This window comes from Podarcis vaucheri (genome assembly GCF_965113315.1).
Source record: "Podarcis vaucheri genome assembly, chromosome: W".
Classification (NCBI taxonomy): Eukaryota; Metazoa; Chordata; class Lepidosauria; order Squamata; family Lacertidae; genus Podarcis; species Podarcis vaucheri.
Window position 1 is genome coordinate 28,760,122 of NC_138757.1, and position 15,424 is coordinate 28,775,545.

Consider the following 15,424-nt stretch of genomic DNA (forward strand, 5'->3'; position numbering starts at 1 on the left):
TTACGTGCTAAGCTCAGGGTTATCTGTTGGTCCAGGTACGAGGCCAGGTTATTTTCCTCAGCATTTTCCTTCGCTTTCTTCGGCGCCCTTTGCATAGGCGAGGTCGTTTGCGACAACCATCCAGCCAATATCAATAGGGGGCTCCTCTTGGAGGACGTGTCATCGTCTAGCTCTGAGGTTATCCTGAAAATCCGTAGTTCAAAGACTGACCAGCATGGCCGAGGGACCCTGGTCCGTCTACAGGCTACGAGTAGGGCCGGTCCATGCCCAGTGAAGGACGCCAGGAAGTTCCTCTGCCTAAGGCAAAAAACAGGCGGCCCCTTCTTAATACACGCTGATGGCTCCCGCCTTACCAAGCACCAGTTCACAAGAGTCATGCGCAAAGCGATCGAGGCCATTGGGCTTCCATCAGTGGAATTCGCAGCGCACTCTTTCCGCATTGGGGCGGCCACCACAGCTGCTCATATGGGTTTACCGGCTGAAAGGATAATGGACTTGGGGAAATGGAAGTCGAATGCCTACAAGGGTTACATCCGGAAATCGCGCTAACTCCTTCCCCATCTGCACCCCTCCCTGATCCCTTTTTCTTGCCTTCTTATTTTTCAGGTGGTGGGACTGTGCGTATATGGATCTTTGGCCATAGCATCGTCCACTGGGCAAGACTGCAGGCACTTAGCAGGGGCCGCTGCCATGATCTACTACTCCCTAACAACGTTAACATCTCCTGGTTCGCTCGTCGGGGAATGCGCTGGGAGGAATTCCTTCCGGCAATATCAAATAAAATTGCTGTACTGGGCCCACCCGAGGTGCTGGTCATTCAACTGGGCGAGAACGACCTGGCCTACAGAAAGGGGGTAGATGTGATGTGGCACATCGTCAGTGATCTGGAGGCGCTGCAGGCCGCCTGTCCAGGGCTTACAATTTTATGGTCATCTTTGCTGGAGAGGCGCTGTTGGCGGGACACCGCTAATCCTGTGGCCGTTAATAGAGCCAGGAGGATTCTGGAGCACTCGGTGGCGCGTAGAGTGACCGCGATGGGGGGCCGGGTCATCGAACACCCCGGCATCCATTATAGCAGGGAGGCTCTCTACCGCAGGGATGGCGTGCATCTTTCTGATGAGGGAAACGATGTTTGGTTGGCCGACATTTTTAATGGGATCAGGGATTGGTTACAGGTTTGAGGGTATTGGCGGTGAGCCTGGCTCATATGGCGGTTAGGCATTGGCAGGGGTATTGTTAAGGAAATGAGGACGGGGGGGGGGAGGAACGCCATCACCTCCCCCAAAGAATGAAGGGTAGTTCGTTAAAGGACTCCGGGGGGCGTCGCCTCGTCTGAAACCTACGGAGGCTAGGGCCTAAAGCGCGCCCCCGAGCAGTGACCCCCTGGGAGGCGCCCAGGGATGTGCATCTCGGAGGCTCCCCCGGTTGGTGCTTAACCCTTCCCGGTTAGACCGGATAGTCAGGTAGGGCCAATGCCTAAAGCCAATACCGCTCTTTCCTGTAATCAATAAAGTTGTGGCCATTTTCGCCCATTAACCTAAATTTGGTGTCCGGTGTCTTTATTTACTTCATCTTGGGGATGGGGTGGGAATTGCCACGCAATGGCATTTCATAGGAGAAAATTTATTAGGAAAGGAAAAAATTGATTTAAGGTAAAGTTAACAGAAGTTAAAGGGCATGAAGGACATCCATCAACAATATCCTTAGCTTGTGTCAGAGTGATACGGACTGAGGGGGGGGGTGCCTATTCCCCCTTCTTCTTTGCTGTCCGAGGCGATGACCTCAAGGGTGCCATCGCACACCCACCCTCAAACCCCCTTCACCGTTGCACAAGCACCACACTTTTCCCAGACCTTTTCCCGAGCGAAATAAGCTCGAATATATATATATTCCCTATCCTTTCCTATGCCTATCTGCGCTCCATACTTAGAATGAGTAGACCGAGGTGTTTCTCTTCTCCGCTTATTCCTATGGCCGCGCTTTGGCCAATCACAGCCATGCATTCGTCCTGCAGAAGCTAGCTCAGGGAGCTCTTGCACGCCTCATTTAACCTCCTGACGAGCTGCTGACGGCCCCCCACGGCGAGAACAATAGAACCGAAACTCCCGACCTCGTAAAACTGTCAAACCCTTGTTACAATGTATCCATTTCTGCAAGAATGGATACATTCTGCTTCCGCTTTTGATCTAGGCTACGGAACAGGCTGAAAGTCATCAGAACCTTTCAAAATTCATATAAAATCAACCACAGCTCCAATTTTCTTGCTCTTGGTGTCATTCGACTCAGTTTCCCCAGGACTCCATGATGCTGCCCGACTCCATAATCCCCGAGACGGCAAGTCACGTACACAGGAACTCTTTAATCCCGTCAGATCGCTCTGCCCAGCCCTTCCTCCGGGCAATACCAGGTGGCAGACGGTGCATATCAGTAACCCATTGTCCCACCGCCACCGGTACTCATGAAATGTATATTTGTGTATGACCCTCGCTCTGCATATTCCCCCTCCCTTCCCTCAAATGTAAATTAGTGTAACCCCGCCTTTCTCTGAGATATTCATGACGTGTGTAATGTATTCATGATGTAATCCATGAAACCCAACCTTCCCATAATGTATTCATGACGTTTCGCGCACTGTGTTATGGGACTTGGAGGGAACTTTTAAAAGTTTATGTCGCCCCATTCTCGGGGTTCAATTCCACTTTGAACCTGTTGCGCAATAAACTCGGATCTTCGCATTTTGCTCCTGCGTCCGGCTGAGCTTCCTTTTCTTCCGCTAGAATCCACGGACCTGGTCCGATTGGCTGGGTGGCAGGGTAAATACGCACCCAGATTTTCCGTAACAGCTTGGCGCCCAACGTGGGGCAGAGCGGTTCTCCCGGGTTGCTGACCGGAGGCCCCGAATTCTTCAGCCGGCTGCGGGCCAATTTGCCCGAGAAGACCCTTTTGGACCTCCGGCCATCTCCCGGGCGGTAATCAGGAGCCCCAGGAGTTCAGCCGGGGAGCAAAAGGGATCCAGCCGGCTCATTCATCGATCCCGGGATCGGATCGACGTAGAAGACGCGTGAGTATAGGAAAATCCAGTGCACTGGTGGGAAGGGGTGGAAGTCTCCTGGCAACTGAATTCTCTGCCCTCCTCTCTATCGTACCTTCTTGCCTTTCTCTTGGTCCAGTCAGTGAGAGAGATCGTGGACCGCTGCTCGACCCGAAAGGGGGGTTCTGAGCTCTATCTCTTTATCTAAACTCTCCAGCCAGCCGCACCAATTGGGAGCCCGAAGGGTAAGACGGAGAGACCCGACTTGAAAGATAGCCGACTCTCCGCAAACGGGCATCCCAGTTGAAAGCAAGGGGTTGGAGCTCTCTTTCCGATCTTCCCGAGCGTCCTTTCTAGGGGGCAGGAAGTGGTCTTGCTTTCTATCCCAATCCCAGCCGCACCGGTCGGGCTACGTACCACGCGTATCGTAAGCCCGCTTCCGAAAGCAAGGGGGATTTTCGACCCAAAACTCTGTCCAGGGACCACCCGATCTGGCACCGCACGGCGCGGGCGTTCAGTAGGGCCCCTTTTCCTGAGATGTGACGATAGGTAGGAGGTTGCCAGGAGGGAATAGCCCATGAGGAATTGGGCGGGACCGGCAGAGTGGAAAAGGGACCCCAGGTGAATGGTTAAGGAAAAAGGAAGTAAGGAATACCGGATAGCTAGAGCTCTTTAAAACCTCCCTAGGAAGTTGCCAAGCGACTAAAGACCTTTCCTTTTACAAGTCCTTTGTCGAACAGCCCTAGACCCACAAATCCTTATCGACCCCCTCCTCTTTCCTCTTTCCTATCTAGACACGCGTGAGATATACTATGGGTACCCAGGCTTCCAAACACGAGCGGACTCACTCTGGGAGGAAGGCTTCCCGGAAGCCATCCCGTTCCCAGAAGGATCCCGACTCTCCTCTTCAATTCGTCATCGCGTGTTGGAAGTCGATTCCTGGCCACAAATTGTTATCTAAGGAAAAATTAGAGGACCTCTGCTCCAAAACCTGGCCCGCCAGTACTGCCTCCGCCAAACCCGAACTGCGGTGGCCACCGGGAGGTTCGTTTAATGAAGAACGCTTGAACCACCTAAGGAAAGCCCTGATAGAAGAAAAACCCCGCCAGTTAGAATACCTGGCCACCTTTGAGGCAGTAAGGAGAATGCTTCAAGCCCCAAAGGGAACAACCTCTTACCAACTGCCTATATTAAATCCCGGGCGACAGCCAATGCCCCCCCCTTACGAAGATGACGATGTACGACAGACCCTGGTCCCCTTTTACTATCAAGGACCACCGCCGCGAGCCCCGACATCCAGCGACAGCGAATCTAGTAGTGGGGAGGAAACGGGGGAGGAGGATGAGGCACAAGACACTGAAAATAGGAGGGTCACACGACTACAAGCGAAAAAGGACAAGGGGGACGCCAAACAAGTTAAAAACCCCGGACAAGCTAAAACTAAAATCCCCTCCTCTACTCACCGCAACACCATTGAGGACTCTACCCAAATCGGGAATAAAGCCGCTCCCACGGAACCTCAGGGCTCCGAAAAGGGGACCCGGGGCTGTGATAAAGAGACTCCGGGGACTTCTGACCAAGTAAGCTCCACCGTGAGTTCTACTGCGGTCCAGATGCCCTTAAGGGCCCTGCCCATTCCCCCTCTCGAACCTGATGGGCCCCCGCGGATGGTTTACACGCATCAACCCTTCTATACCTCAGACCTGGTAACTTGGTCAAATCAGATGCCCTCACTGAGGGACGACCCGGACAAGTGCCACCGCCAGGTCAGCGCAATCTTCTCCACACACAATCCCACCTGGCCCGATGTCCACGTCCTTCTGAATGCCCTCTTCAACGAGGCGGAGAAAGCGGACATTCTAACTAAAGCCGGGGAAGCCATAGAACTACCCGACTACCAAAGGGGACGGCCTCAGGGATTGCAGGCGCTCACAGCACAATGTCTCAGAGTAGAACCAGAATGGGACTATAATACCACCAACGGTATTTGGTGCTTAAACCTATTTAAAAAGGCCATTTTGGACGGTGTAAAGGCCGCCGGACAACGCACCGTTAATTGGACCAAAGTCCAGTCGGTCATGCAGGGACCAAACGAACACCCGTCCGATTATTACACTAGATTGGTCTCTGCCATTAAAACATGGGGAGGAATAAACCCTGAAAACCCACAGCATGAAGTAATCGTTAAAGGGTTCTTCAAGGATCAGGCTTGCCCAGATATCAGAAAAGCCCTGAATCTCCAAATTGGATACGATGGAAAGAGCGTAAGTGAAATCTTGTCCATCGCAAAATCTGTCTACAACTCTCGGGATGAAAGAAAGAAGAAGGAAACAAAACCCGAGGTCGAACAAATACTAGCCTTAAGCATGGAAACTGCCTATGGTCCTAATCGAGGCAGGGGACTCCCTCGAGGAAAGGGGATCCGTGGAGGAGGAACCCCAAATCCCTATAGGCAATGGGGACCGGGGACTGGAGGATGCTACTACTGCCAGGAAGAGGGACACATAAAAAGATTCTGCCCCTACCTAAATGCGACACCCTACGGGGGACAGGCGCCTAAGCCTTTCCCTGTACGGGCTACCCACCCCCCTTTCTCCCCGCAAGCCAACGTAACTCCAGGCTACAGCAACCACAACCCAGCGGCTTATACCCCACCGACGGTCTCGAACCCGATACCTCAAACCCGACCACAACCGGGACCCCGGACCCAAATGCCGGCCATAGAGCAGCCTGCCCACCCTTGGGCGAATGCGACTGCTCCTCCCTTGCACCCTCCAAACCAACCACCTCCCGATGATCAGGACACTTATTGACAATTAGAAGGGGATCCCAGTCAGACCCAAACCATCTGCCCTGTCCTTGCATTGTCACCTGAGGACCCGGTCTGTACAATCGAGATAGACGGCCACCCCTACCAATGTCTACTGGACACAGGGGCCACCTATTCCACCCTAACTGACAGTCACCTGGAACCAGGGACAGTGACCAAGAAAGTAATGGGACTGGATGGGATACCCCGCACTTGCCCGCTTTCGCGACCGGCCAAAGTCACCCTCGGACCATTACTAGCGGAACACACCTTCCTTTTAACAAGCAGCCCCGTCAACCTCCTCGGCAGAGACCTCCTCTGCAAACTAAACGCCACCATAAAATGCTCCCCGGATGGCATTTACCTACATATGCCAGGGAACTCTATTCCCATGTTCCAGGGTATCGTCCAGGAATCTAAAACGGACCGACAGTTTCCCGAACTCCCTTTAGAACTGGAAAACGAATTGCCCCCCTCCCTATGGGGCACTGAATCAACCTCAGTAGGGCTCTTACTCTCCGCCACTCCGGTCAAGATCACTTACCGAAGCGACCTACCCTTCCCGTGCACCAAGCAATACCCTCTGCCCAAAGAAGCCATAGAAGGCCTAACACCCATGATTGAGGACTTCCTCGAAAAGGGGATCCTAGTCTCATGCGCTTCACCCTGTAATACCCCAGTTCTCCCGGTCAAGAGGCCCGCTAAGGAGGGGGCACCTATACGGTACCGTTTTGTGCAGGACTTGAGATTAGTGAACCAATTCGTGATACCCCGACACCCGGTAGTTGGCAACCCGAACTCCCTCCTAAACGCCATTCCAGCAGGGACGACTTGGTACTCCGCTGCGGACCTGTGCTCTGCCTTCTTCAGCATACCCCTAGATCCGGCCAGCCAATTCCTTTTTGCATTTACCTGGGGGCCCGGCCAATTAACTTGGACCAGACTGCCCCAAGGCTACGTAGAGTCACCAGCCATTTTTTCGGCCGTATTACACCAGGACTTAGAGGACATCCACCTACCGGCCAGCTCCACCTTGCTTCTCTACGTGGACGATATTTTATTATGTTCTACCAGTGAGGAGGCGTGTAAGATAGATACTAAATACCTCCTATCAGAATTAGCAAAGAAGGGACATAAAGTGTCTCCTAAGAAACTCCAATATTGTAAACAAGAGGTCAAGTATCTCGGACACATCTTGGGAGTAGGGACCAGAAGTCTAGCCACTGACAGGATTGAGGCAGTCACTAAAATTCCCCTCCCAAGAACAAAGCGACAGCTCCGCGGCTTCCTTGGCATGGCCGGCTTCTGTCGGGCATGGATCGCTGGTTACAGTGAAATAACGAAGCCCTTAACTGTCATGACGCGTCAGGACCACCCAGACACCTTAGTCTGGGAGGAAGAAGCCTACACCTCCTTTGAACGACTAAAACGGGAACTCAGATCTGCTCCTGCCCTAGGATTACCAGACTACCGAATCCCTTTCAACCTGTTCATCCACGAGCAAATGGGGGTAGCCTCTGGTGTCCTAACCCAACCATTCCGCGATCAAGAGAGGCCAGTAGCATATTATAGTCTACAACTTGACAATACTGCTAAAGGGGCTGTCAGTTGCCTCAGAGCCATTGCAGCCGCTGCTGTCCTCCTCGAGAAAGCCCAAGAAACGGTTCTGGGCCACGAAATCACCCTTCACGTTCCCCATTCAGTCTCAACCCTCCTAACCTTAAAAGGATGTCACCATTTCTCAAACTCCCGCCTCAACCGGTACGAAGCCCTCCTACTAACCCCAACCAATGTCACCATTAAACGTGTCAACTCGTTAAACCCCGCTACCCTACTACCTCTTCCCGATGATGGCACCCCGCATCACGACTGCACCACTATAGTCCGGCAAGCCGAAAAGCCCCGGGAGGACTTAGATCATCTTCCCCTGGAGAACCCGGACCTAATATTATATACTGATGGTAGCTCTAAAGTAATCGACGGGGTTAGGAAGACTGGGTACGCGGTGGTCTCCGACTTCGAAATACTAGAGTCAAATCCAATCAACTCTCAGTACAGTGCCCAAGCCGCCGAGCTAATTGCGCTGCTGCGTGCCTGCGAGATTGGTGAAGGGAAGCGGATAACCATTTATACGGATAGTAAATACTGTTTCGGCCTAGTGCACACAACTGGCCAAATTTGGCTCCAAAGAGGCTTTCTAACCGCTGCCGGGTCTCAAATCTCGCACGCCGCCCTAGTAGAGCGCCTTCTCACAGCGATCCACCTACCTGCCGCCATAGCCGTTGTCCACTGCAAGGCCCATACCAAGGGCAGGGACTCAGTTTCTAAAGGAAACAGACGAGCCGACAAAGCCGCACAGATGGCAGCCTTACGCATCCCTAACAATGAATCCGAGTTCCAAGCCCTCCAACTGCCAGCAGACCTAGACCTCACAGAAATTTACAAATCTGCCCCAGGGGATGAAAAGGCTACGTGGGAATCGATAGGTGCCACCGAACAACAGGGTATCTGGGTCCTCCCCGATGGAAGAACCGTCCTTCCAAAGGCCTGGACTCCAAAAGTAGTGGAACATGTAATGGAACATGTAATTAGATCTTGGTACGCACCCGGGATAGCTGCCGCTGCAGCAGCAGCATCAAAGAATTGCATTACCTGCCATCGCTTCAATCCCAAGCGTGAACCCAGGAGGCCGCCTGGAGCCAGACCATGGGCCTTTGTCCCTTTTGAGAACTTGCAGCTTGATTTCATTGATCTGCCCCGATGCCAAGGCTTTAAACATGCTTTGATTATAGTTGACCAATTTTCCTCGTGGGTGGAGGGATTCCCTTGCAGAAAAGCTACCGCATCCGTAGTTGCCAGGGCCCTCCTACAGGACATTATTCCCCGCTATGGCATACCCCGTCGCCTAGACAGCGATAGGGGGACCCACTTTACTGCAGAAGTAGTGCAGCTAGTGGCCAAAACACTCCAAATTAAATGGGACCTCCACACTCCATACCACCCACAGTCCTCTGGCCAAGTGGAGCGTATGAACCAGGAAATAAAAATACAGTTGGGCAAACTTTGCGAGCTCACTGGCCTAAAATGGGTGAATGCACTCCCACTGGTTCTTCATAACATCCGCAGCGCCCCAACCGGACGTTTGAAACTCTCTCCATTCGAACTCTTATTCGGGAGACCTCCCCCCGTCTACAACACTCTATTCCCACTATCGGAACTGGAGCTGGGGGAGGCAGAACTTACTAATTATGTTATTCAGCTCCAGACACAGCTACAGCGTCTCCACCACTACGCGGCCATCGAGGGACAGAACCTGCCCATCGACGTCCACGCTCACTCCTTCCACCCTGGTGACTGGATCCTCGTCAAGGTCTACCAGAAGGAACCACTCCAACCCGCGTGGGAAGGTCCCTACCAAGTACTCTTGACATCGCCTACCGCCGTGAAAGTAGGTGAGAAGAATTCTTGGTTACATCACACTAGGTGCAAGTCCTCACCCCCTCCACAGGAGACGGAAGAAAGCAACGGCGAGGATTTCACCTTTTCGACTCCACCTGCTCCACCGACCTCATATATTGACGACGACGACCAACAGACCGGACCAGCTGATCGGGGCCAAGGTCGGGCTCAACAGACCGGACCAGCAGATCGGGGCCAAGGTCGGGCTCAACAGACCGGACCAGCGGATCGGGGCCAAAGTCGGGCCCAACAGACCGGACCAGACACCACGACACCCAACTGGACGTCCGAAATCATCCCAGATACCGACACCATCAAGCTACGTTTCAGACGCGCCGACAGCCACGTTTGACAGCTCTATTGACAGCTTGCTTCGTTTGACAGCTCCATTGACAGCTTGCTACGTTTGACAGCTCCATTGACAGCTTGCTTCGTTTGACAGCTCCATCCACTGCTTGCTTCATTGACAGCTTTGCTTTGACAGATCACCTGACAGCTCCATTGACTGCTTGCTTCGTTGACAGCTTCGCCTTTTGACAGTTCATCTGACAGCTCCATTCAACAGCTTCATTTGATAGCTTCGCTTTACAGCCTCACCCTATCTGGCGCCTTCGTTCGTTCGAACATTTGCGCTCTCCCTACACGCGTCCGAACCATGCGCCCGGTTACCACCGCCCTTCTCCTCGCCGCCTTATCCTGTGTCACGTCCACCTCATCAGACCACTGCACAGGCTTGCGAACGAACTACCACTTCTTGGACTATCATGAGGTCGAGACGGGAAGGTCTAACCCTGATCGAATGGGGGACTTTGATTTCTGCCTTCCTGAGTCCCGGACCTTGCTGCGCCATTCCCTAGTTCCCCAACTCGCCGAAAACGAATATTGGGAACTTTTCATCCGAAACAAGGATTTACACCGTATCGGTTCTGCGGCTCTCACTCTTGACCATTCCTCTTACCGGCTGACCTGCAGAAATGGGACTTACCTTCTTTACGAGAGTGGAGAGGTCTCGCAAACCCCAAACTGGACCGAAGTCGAGACAGGAGGGGCTACTCACGCTTATACGGAACCAAGCCACCCCTCTGGAAACTTGATTTTCGGCTTCCAGTGCCTCCGCTCCACCCCAGAAACCCGGAAGCCCCAACTCCAAGGACTCTGCCTGCGACGGTTCTGCTGTTTATGGGACTTAGGGGTCACTAATGAGTGGAAAGGGGCTGAATATCTCGAAGGGTGGCACCATCCTTTACGCCCCTCGCGCTCCCCCTCATGGGACCACGTCGGACCCCTGCGATGCGGCGGTATCGCCAGGGATAGGCGACTACTGAACACCACCGACCCCCTCCATCCGGTTGGTACAGCACCCCGACAATTCGGCGCTGACTCGCCACTCCCAGGAGAAGACCTCCTGTCATCCTGGGAGCAAAACTCCTACATTAAGCTTCTCAGCCAGGTGGCGAAGGAGTCACCCTACCCAGACTGCTGGATTTGCGCTCACGCACCTAGCCATCTCCAACAGAGCCTCCCACTGGTCCCTGTACCAGTGACCCTAGAACAGTTCCGTTCCGGAAACGTTACCTCCTGGAACTTGACCGCACTCAACCTAACCCATCAATACCTCTACCTCACCGGCCCTACGAAGGGACCCCTTTGCCGCAGCTTCTCAGGGGAAGGAACCTTCATCGGATCCAGTACATGCACCCACACTCTGGAAATCTTACCAACTGGACTAGTCACTGTCTCTAACACAAGGGACTCCCGAACTTTTCCTAACCTTACTGTTGCCTGGGCCGCTGTGGTTGGACACCCCTTGGACTGGAAGCCACAACCCACAGACATCACGCTGCTGCAAACCTTTGCTTCAGGCCGAATGGAATCTTACCTCAGCGGCCTATTCTGGGTGTGTGGGCACCGCGCTTATACATGGGTGAGCCCACACATGTCCGGATCCTGCTTCATTGGCTACATCGTTCCCGGAATTAGAATATTACCACACCTACCCCCTGGAAGACAACGGAACAAAAGGGAGCAAAGGGAGCTGTCAGACCTGTCAGACGTTGCTGCGAATGGAGAGACCGTAGGCCGAGCACTCTTCCCCGCCTACGGTGCCGGTTCAAACCACGTGGATATTCTCCGACTCACCGACATCCTCCTTAAGTTCATGCAGGAGGCGACTCAGATCACAGACTCTCTCATGTCGGAACTATCCGAGGTAAGACAATTGAGCCTACAGACGAGGATCGCGACAGACTTCCTCTTGTCCAGTCAAGGAGGCACCTGTGCATTAATAGGCACTGAGTGCTGCACATACGTGACTGACCAGACCTTAAATATAACTGGACATTTAAATAACATTCATGAACTAGCAGGGAAGCTCCACGACATCCAGCATGAGGGCCTATCCGATGTGGACTTATGGGGATGGTTGCCCAAGCTGGGATGGCTCAGACAACTATTGAAAGTCGTATTGTTTATCATTTTAACTGTTTTCCTTTGTGTCTCTATCCTATGTTGTACTATGCATTGTATTACCCCTTGCTGCTCTCTCCTCCGACATTCTGCTCCTACTAGCTCCTTTCCTCTTCGAGCCTATTCCCGCACCCGACATGCTCCCACTTTCCCAGACTATGTACAAATGAGACATTTGGGAGAAGGTGAATATGAGATCACCGAAATTTAGTGCTCAAATGGTGCGGAGAAAGGATTTGCAAGTTCTTACAGAACTTTAATGCAAATCTATCTCCGAATGGGGGACTGATACGGACTGAGGGGGGGTGCCTATTCCCCCTTCTTCTTTGCTGTCCGAGGCGATGACCTCAAGGGTGCCATCGCACACCCACCCTCAAACCCCCTTCACCGTTGCACAAGCACCACACTTTTCCCAGACCTTTTCCCGAGCGAAATAAGCTCGAATATATATATATTCCCTATCCTTTCCTATGCCTATCTGCGCTCCATACTTAGAATGAGTAGACCGAGTGTTTCTCTTCTCCGCTTATTCCTATGGCCGCGCTTTGGCCAATCACAGCCATGCATTCGTCCTGCAGAAGCTAGCTCAGGGAGCTCTTGCACGCCTCATTTAACCTCCTGACGAGCTGCTGACGGCCCCCCACGGCGAGAACAATAGAACCGAAACTCCCGACCTCGTAAAACTGTCAAACCCTTGTTACAATGTATCCATTTCTGCAAGAATGGATACATTCTGCTTCCGCTTTTGATCTAGGCTACGGAACAGGCTGAAAGTCATCAGAACCTTTCAAAATTCATATAAAATCAACCACAGCTCCAATTTTCTTGCTCTTGGTGTCATTCGACTCAGTTTCCCCAGGACTCCATGATGCTGCCCGACTCCATAATCCCCGAGATGGCAAGTCACGTACACAGGAACTCTTTAATCCCGTCAGATCGCTCTGCCCAGCCCTTCCTCCGGGCAATACCAGGTGGCAGACGGTGCATATCAGTAACCCATTGTCCCACCGCCACCGGTACTCATGAAATGTATATTTGTGTATGACCCTCGCTCTGCATATTCCCCCTCCCTTCCCTCAAATGTAAATTAGTGTAACCCCGCCTTTCTCTGAGATATTCATGACGTGTGTAATGTATTCATGATGTAATCCATGAAACCCAACCTTCCCATAATGTATTCATGACGTTTCGCGCACTGTGTTATGGGACTTGGAGGGAACTTTTAAAAGTTTATGTCGCCCCATTCTCGGGGTTCAATTCCACTTTGAACCTGTTGCGCAATAAACTCGGATCTTCGCATTTTGCTCCTGCGTCCGGCTGAGCTTCCTTTTCTTCCGCTAGAATCCACGGACCTGGTCCGATTGGCTGGGTGGCAGGGTAAATACGCACCCAGATTTTCCGTAACACAGAGGAATGAAAAAAATTATGTTATCAGCTGCATAGTTCCCTGATGAAAAAATGCATCGCTATCAATTGCATTAGAAAATAATGGACAGAAAGATTTCAGAGCAGAATCAGCATGTTGATTTCCTTCTGAAATTATATATTTGAATACTGTATGGGAGCAAAATGTGAGCAGCATAGAAAGGCGCAATTCTATGTGTTAAGAGATATTTCAGCGTCAAGAACAAAGAGAGTAGATTAAAATCTATCATAGGAGAAAGATAGAAATTAGCCAAATGTGATAAAAACATTTCCCACTTCACACAAAAATCACAAAATGCAATGTAAGTGTGTAGGCTGGTCTCTGTCAGTTTTCTGATTAGCTGCAAAAAAAATGCCAGTTATTTTCAGAATCCTTATATGTTAAAACATTCTAGAGGTTGAATAGGAACCTGTTTTTGGACAGAAACCAATTTTCAGGGTACCTGTTGAATTAAAACTAGATGTGACTCTTTAGGAGGGTTAAAATAAACTATCCCAAGTTAATCAGTAAATGCAAACATATAGGAAAAAAGAAGTACTCATTAAGGACTCGTGCTCCTGTTTTAGGGGGGGGGGGAGCAAATAACAAACAGCAATATCGAATCCAGTGTTAGGCAAATCAGAGTGAAGCCACTCTAAAATCACTATTCTGTCAGCAGCATCTGGGGAAAAAATAGTCCTGTAGGTGAAAACTTTGTATTAAGGAAAATCACGTATATTAAGTGACTCCAAATCTCTGCAACTGCTGTAAAGTAAATTCATTAGGAATTTTTAAGTTCAGGGAGGAAAGGAGAAAAAACAGTCTGCAACAAGCGATGAAGAATGAGTCTCACTGTCTGAGGTGGAATCAGACCTGTATGCTATGTCTTAATTTTATAAACCACCATAGGGAACTGGAACTGAAAAGTAGCAAGTTCTGCTGTCATTAGATTCAAACCAGCACTGCCCTTAGCGGCATGGCGCAGATTTGTCACAGGAGACTGTGTGTTAAAAGCAACTGTGTTAGAAGAGATAGCTATTGCTTCTAATTTAGCTTCAGTAAAATCCTGACAATCAGCTGGCACAACAGTCTTTATTCTCCCATTTAGACTCAGGCTGGAAGGCCACCTGTCCTGGCATTGCCTGTCTTTAGCAGGATGCACTGAAGGAGACAAAGCTGCTGCTAAGAGGGCAGATTTGTGAATCTCAGTGTCAATATTCTGGCAAGGCTTACTCATTTGAGCAATCTCTATTTCTGGCTTCTGGTATATCGCTTTAAGAGCAGTCTTGCAAGCAGCATTTTCATAAGTCAATTGTTTCATTGAAACTTCAGAGGCTTCAAGGTTTGGAATTAAAGTACTGGCTGCTCTTAACCCATCAAGAATACCATGCAAGCCATTTTCTGTCACACTTCGCTTCAATTGTTTAAAAATTGCGAAGGGCAATGATTCATGGGCTCTCTGTTCCTGTGCATTCTGAACAACAGGACAGACTGCTACTAATGGTAAGGTGTCAGCTGTTTTTTCTTCACTGCTTCCTTCTGCCATATTTGGAATAGTCAATTTTTGCACTGTGGTCTGAGCCCCTTGCGGGCATTGGTCCACAGAAGGTAGCATGGAATTTACATTCGACCCAGGCAAATCTTTGGCAAAGGAAGGTGCCAATGGAATTACTTTTGGCATTACCTCAGAGTCCTCAGAGAGAGGCTGCAAATCTAGAGACTGAGATGGAGGAAACAATATTATGGTATTTTTAAAATCAGCTAGGGGTTGCAACAATATGGGAACATTCATAGAGACAGCTGGTGGTTGGAGCAAAGGGTTAGAAAGCTTTCCAACTGCGTCTCTACACAAACGCCAGGTGTGCAAAACTTGTAGAGATGCCTCAGGATGTCTGTGGAGTGCATCTCCCAGCTCATTCCATTTCTTAACGTCATAAGTACCCCTCTCTGGAAACCAGGGGCACAGTCTAGAAATCTCTAACAACAATTTTTCTACTAAGGGTTCTAAATGCTTATCATGCCCTGCCTGAGCTAGCAGAAATAACAAATTATTCCTATGCTTTTCCTGCACTTGTGAAAGCTTGCTTCCCATGATCTCACCTGAAGGGTAATAGACGCACGTCTTTGGGGCTCGTTCCGAGAGAATGAGATCCTAAGTCTGGGAATCGTTTTGCAGGAGATGATCCACCGCAACCGAGGGATAGCAGGTTGCTAGCTCAGAGGGGAGTCCAATCCAGGGGGTTTCCTTTTGCTG

At 50.9% G+C, this 15,424-nt stretch overlaps 1 long non-coding RNA gene across 1 annotated transcript; it reads left to right on the forward strand.

Moving 5' to 3' along the window:
* The first annotated feature begins 1,623 nt into the window (after positions 1–1,623).
* On the forward strand, positions 1,624–13,757 carry LOC309523385. Its single transcript, XR_014215338.1, has 2 exons — positions 1,624–1,718; positions 13,177–13,757. It is a non-coding gene; the product is annotated as an uncharacterized lncRNA (long non-coding RNA).
* The last annotated feature ends 1,667 nt before the right edge of the window (positions 13,758–15,424 follow it).